Source organism: Schistocerca americana, chromosome 2 (genome assembly GCF_021461395.2).
Source record: "Schistocerca americana isolate TAMUIC-IGC-003095 chromosome 2, iqSchAmer2.1, whole genome shotgun sequence".
Taxonomy (NCBI): domain Eukaryota; kingdom Metazoa; phylum Arthropoda; class Insecta; order Orthoptera; family Acrididae; genus Schistocerca; species Schistocerca americana.
In genome coordinates this window covers 692,585,101-692,590,963 of record NC_060120.1, presented here as the reverse complement: position 1 = coordinate 692,590,963, position 5,863 = coordinate 692,585,101, and the positions used below count along the sequence as shown (strand labels likewise).

At 36.1% G+C, this 5,863-nt stretch overlaps 1 pseudogene; it reads right to left on the bottom strand.

The window, feature by feature from the left end:
• Window positions 1-5,391: 5,391 nt before the first annotated feature.
• LOC124596987 lies at window positions 5,392-5,509 on the bottom strand (annotated as a pseudogene).
• Window positions 5,510-5,863: the final 354 nt, after the last annotated feature.

The following is a 5,863-nucleotide window of genomic DNA, read 5'->3' as shown; positions in this document are numbered from 1 at the left end:
ATTTTCTCATACTAATTACATGTTTTCTAAGGATCATCCAAACATATTTGTTTCAAACTTTCAGTAATTGTTACACAGTACCTTCTGCATAATTTAACACAGCCTTTTTCCAAAAAACTGTATATTTTTGAATATATAAATAAAAAATTGCAAAAAATGTTGTGAATTTTCATTACAATTGAAAAAAATCATCTTTAATAACTGAACTAAAATTTTGTAAAATCCCTGTGTTAAGTTGTAGCCCATATTCCAATAAATAATCTGTAAAAGGTTCAACTTCCTACCTCAAATACTTTGTGAGGAAAGATGTAATTTATAAGCGATATTTTAACATTGCAAGTATAGGGCATTCCGGAGCCCCTTAAACAATTTGAAAAAATAACCCAAAGGGATATGGAAAAGGAAATATTGTCTCTAAAAAACAAAACCTCACATGGGTGGGATGAAATAACAACATCTGTAATCAAGTATGTGTACAATACTATTTCCCAACCACTGTCAACTATTATAAATCAATCTTATGAACAGGGATGCTTTCCAGAGGTATTGAAATATGGTGAGATCAAACCTCTATTCAAGAAAGGATCGACAGAAGATATGGGGAATTACCGCCCTATCTCTCTCTTGCCGGCCTTCTCTAAAGTGTTTGAAAAGATTGCAGCAAAACAAATTAATAACTTTCTTACTGTAAATGATATGATTTTTAAAAACCAGTTCGGATTCCAACAGGGTAAAAGCACTGGGAATGCTATAAATGAGTTTATCCTAAAAATATGCTCCACGTTAGATAAAGGTAGAAAGGTCACAGGTATATTCTGTGATCTGACTAAAGCTTTTGATTCAGTGAACCATGCATTACTCCTCCACAAATTACAGATGTATGGAATCAGAGACACTGCTTTAAAATGGTTTAGCTCTTACCTGTCAGGTAGGACACAAAGAGTAATTTTAACTTCAAATGGAAACAATTATTCATCAGACTGGAAAACAGTTCCCCAAGGAGTCCCACAAGGTTCGATATTGGGTCCCTATCTGTTTCTTTTTTGCGTAAATGACCTACCACTTGCTATTGATGTTCATTCAGTCTTATTTGCTGATGATACATCAGTTCTAATTGAAAATGAGGTATCTGAAAATATTCCAGAAATAACCAAAAATACTTTAGAAATACTTGAATCTTGGTTCTATCAAAATGGACTAAAACTAAATGTAACTAAAACCAAAATGATGCAATTTGAAGCTAAATCAGTAGAAAGGAGTGAAATAAAGATAACTTACAATGATTGGGATATCACAGAAGCAAACCACGTGAAGTTCTTAGGCCTAAATCTTGACAAAAATTTAAATTGGAAGGTACACATAGATTACTTAGCAAATAAACTGAACAACTTAGCATTTGCAATGTGTATTTTGTCAGGTGCCACAAACATGGATACCAGAAAGATAGTTTATCACTGCTACTTTGAGTCAGTTATTCATTATTGCATAATCTTCTGGGGAAATTCAGCAAATGTCACTAGGCTCCTAGTATTACAAAAGAAAGTAATTAGAAACATGTGTGTTGCAAAAAAAACGGGAATCCTGTCGACCACTGTTAAAAAATTTAAAAGTACTATCTATCCCCTCACTTTACATATATGAGATGGTGGTGTTCCTATATAGAAATCAACATACACTAGACAATTTCCGTTTTGACCACAACTACAGCACTCGCCACAGAGATAACTTCAAACTTCCAACACATCATTTAAAACTTTATGCTCAAAAGCCAGAGTATATGGGGTTAAAAATTTTCAATAAAATAAAAGGCAGTAATATATTTAAAATGGAGATTGGTTCACTGAAAAGATTGCTCTTTACTCTCCTGGTGGAAAAGTGTTATTATTCTGTCAATGAATTCATTGAGGACAGCTTCACAATCTGAACACAGGGATTGTAATACATTTATTATTTTATGTACATGTGTAGCTGTAACTTAGAAATGTAAAATATAATGTAAATTTTTGTATTTCTCTTAAAAAAGTGAAAAAAGTTTCTTTTGTAAACCTTGACATGTCTCCTGTACATCAAATCAAATGATTTGAAAATTGTATGTAATGAGATGAATAAACCACATACCACATACATATTACTGTCAGCAGTGTTGAGAAACAGCTGCAATTGTTAAAACTGATCATATCTCCAGGGCCCACTCAAATCCCTGTTACATTCAATACTGAATTTGTAGCTGAGTTAGTCCACTTTCTAACTATAGTCAGTCATGGATACATCTAACAAAAAACTGTGCCCAGTTCTTGGAAACAGCACAGGTCGCTCTCATCTACAATAAGTTTAGTAAAAGTGATCCACAGAACTAGTGTCCAGTATCCTTGACATTGACTTGTTGTAGAATCTTAGAACATATTCTGAGCTCAAACATAATCATGTATCTTGAACAGAACGACCTCTTCAATGCCAGCCAGTGAACATTCTGAAAACATTGGTCATATGAAACCCAACTTGCACTTTTCTCACATGACATACTGAAAGCTTTGGATCAAGACAGTCTGGAAGTTTCAGTATTTTTTGATTTCCAAAAAGCATCTGACTCAGTACCACGTCAAAGTAGGATCATATGTGGAATCAAATGAAATTTGTGATTGGATTGAGGACTTTTTGGTGGGGAGGATGTGGCATGTTACCGTGGCTGGGGAATCATTGTCAGATGTACAAGTAACTTCAGGTGTGCCACAGGGAAGGGTGTTAGGACCTTTGCTGTTCATGTTCTATATTAATGACCTTGCATACAGTATTAATAGTACCCTCAGATCATTTGCAGATGATTCAGTTGTCTATAATGAAGTACTACTGAAAGTAACTGCTTAAATATTCAGTCATATATTGATAAGCTTTCGAAGTGGTGCATAGATCGGAAACTTGCTTTAAATGTTCAGAAATGTAAAACTGTGAACTTCCCAAAACAAAAACAAAAATGTAGCATCCTGTGACTATAATATCAATGAGTCACTGTTGAAATTTTCCATTTCATACAAATAGCGGGGTGTAACACTTCGTAGGGGTAGGAAATGGAATGATCACATAGGTTCAGTTGTGGGTAAAGCAGGTGGCAGTCTTCCATTTATTAGTAGAATACTGGGGAAATGCAATCAGTCTACAAAGAAGACCTCATGTGACCTGTTTTAGAATATTCCTCAAGTGTGTGGGATCCATACCAAATGGGACTAACAGGAGATATGGAATGTGTACAGAGAATGGCAGCATGAATGGTCACAGGTTTGTTTAATCCATGGGAGAGTGTCACGGAAATACCTAAGGAACTGAACTGAAATATTCTTGAAGACAGACATCAACTATCCTGAGAAAGTCTATAAAGTTTCAAGAACCGGCTTTAAATGATAATTCCAGGAATATACTGCAATACACTATGCATCAGTGACAAGGGGATTGTGAGGATAAGATTAGAATAATCACAGAATGCAGCAAAGGCATTCAAACAATCATTCTTCCTGTGCTCCATACGTGAATGGATACTAGTACAGTGGGACGTACCCTCTGCCATGCATGTCATGATGGTTTCAGAGTATAGATGTAGATACTCATTTCTTGATCATTATTTAAGAACTCACTCATGTTTTATTCAAGTGTAATGTTCTTTAAAGTACATTATTTAGCACATTGCACTCATACTGAGGTGGAGTACAATATCTGTTATGAAAGCATGCCTCTCAGCATAGGTTATGGCATTTCCTGCAGTTTATGCTAGTATTCTAGTCAAAGACAAATTAGAAGCAGGGGTGGTTGATCAAGTGGGACCAGCTTTAAGGAAGACCTTTTTTTATCAAGAAGTTATTAAAGATTTCTGCAAAAAAATAAGATCGGCGATGATAGAGATAGTGAATCAGAAGCCCTTTTATCAAGTGCACTGAAATCTGAGGATAAGGAATGCTGTGATATGGAAGACGCCCAATCCTTACAAAAGTTGACAGTGAGGTCTGATGATTTTGTTTTGGTTTGTTTCTCCACAAAAAAGACTTCTGAACATTATGATGGCCAATTTAGGAATGCAAAGAGAACAGGCTCTGTATTTGCATTCCCTATTGTCAGTAGTGGAAAGGTCTGATATTATTAGTCATCTGCCTTCTGCAAAAACAATTGAGACATTAAGGCAAGGAAGGATGCTGCAGATTAATGCTAATGTTGAAATGTGCAGTACTTATTAAAAAACAAAAACAAGTTTTCTTTGGGTTAATTTTGATGTCTTGTGACATTTAATAAGGAATAAAACTTTTTTGGAAAATTTTGCATTATTTATATCATAAACCTACTGTCCACTTCTACTCCTTGCAGTTTCAGCCAGTGATCACATTTACACCTGAATGGATTGAATGGTCAAAACATTGAAGATACAGAGAACTGCTTTAATTCTTCTCTTAGTGTAGAAGGTAGTTAATCCAAAGATATTAAATACCAAAAACCTGCGTCTCATAATTTTAAGATAAAACATGAAATATAAAAAGTGTCTATACTAGCCCCACCCTTTCCTGAGATTTTAAAAATTAAAAGAAAATTGGTTTGGGAAAGTTCAGCATTGTTATTAACATCTTCAAGTAGCACATACTTTTAAAGCTTACAAGAATCTGAATAAGCGAGTAGAAATTTGAAGTCTGCAAGTGAAGTAGTTCTTGAGATATGATGATTTTAAGGTTTCAGAAACCAACAAAAAATGCATGACTTTTGGAGATTTTAAAAATTAATACCTCAAAAATGAAAGTTGCAAAATAAATTAATTTGGTATTTTTCATACAAACATGAACTATTAGTATAAATGTACAAGAATTTATCAAAATCTGACACATCAAGAACCAGACCACTGGTTGATTTCAGTCTGACTTGAGGTTAGTGGTGATTGATTAGTGGGACCTCAAGTAGCCAACTTGTAAACAGATTTATGGGACAGGTGTACACAAGCTTCCTGGAAAATACCCTACCTCATGTTTTATAAGACACTCTACAGACAATTCGTCAATAAGCTCACTTCTTGTACAATGGTACTCCAGCTCATTTCAGACATGCGGCTGATGGGTACTTGGATCAAATGTTTCCTAACTGATATTGTTGTATATATCTCTGGTGCCTGATATGGACCCCTTGGGAATTGAATTGTGGCAGGATGTGAGGAAATACACAACTGAACTCCTCCCATACAGGCCATGAAGGCTGACCAGCCGCCACGTCGTCCTCAGCCCACAGGCACCACTGGATGCGGATATGGAGGGGCATGTGGTCAGCACACCGCTCTACTGGCCGTATGTCAGTTTCCGAGACCGGCGCCACTACTTCTCAATCAAGTAGCTCCTCAATTTGCCTCACAGGGGCTGAGTGCACCCTGCTTGCCAAAAGCACTCAGCACACCGGATGGTCACCCATCCAACTGCTAGCCCAGCCTGACAACACTTAACTTCGGTGATCTGATGGGAACCGGTGTTACCACTGCGGCAAGGCCGTTGGCGAGGAAATACACAATACTTTTGAAATTTGGGGTCATGTTCGTAGGCTTTGAAGACATTGATGTGAGGCCTGTATTCAAGTAGGAAGAGGACATTTTGTAAAGGCACATAGCTCCAGGAAGAAAAACATTTCAGTGAATATCACTGTTTTGAAAGACATGACTCAAAAATCAAGCATTTACAGACAGACATTGTAATGAATGTTTTCTGTTACACATAGGGAATACATACCTGAAATTATACCTGTTTTTGTGAAACACCAACTACTTATAGGTTGGGTACTATCAAAACAAAGGCAACTAGAAATTTATTTATCGCAGGCGTGATGCTACTGAGGCCAAATCACTGTACACGTA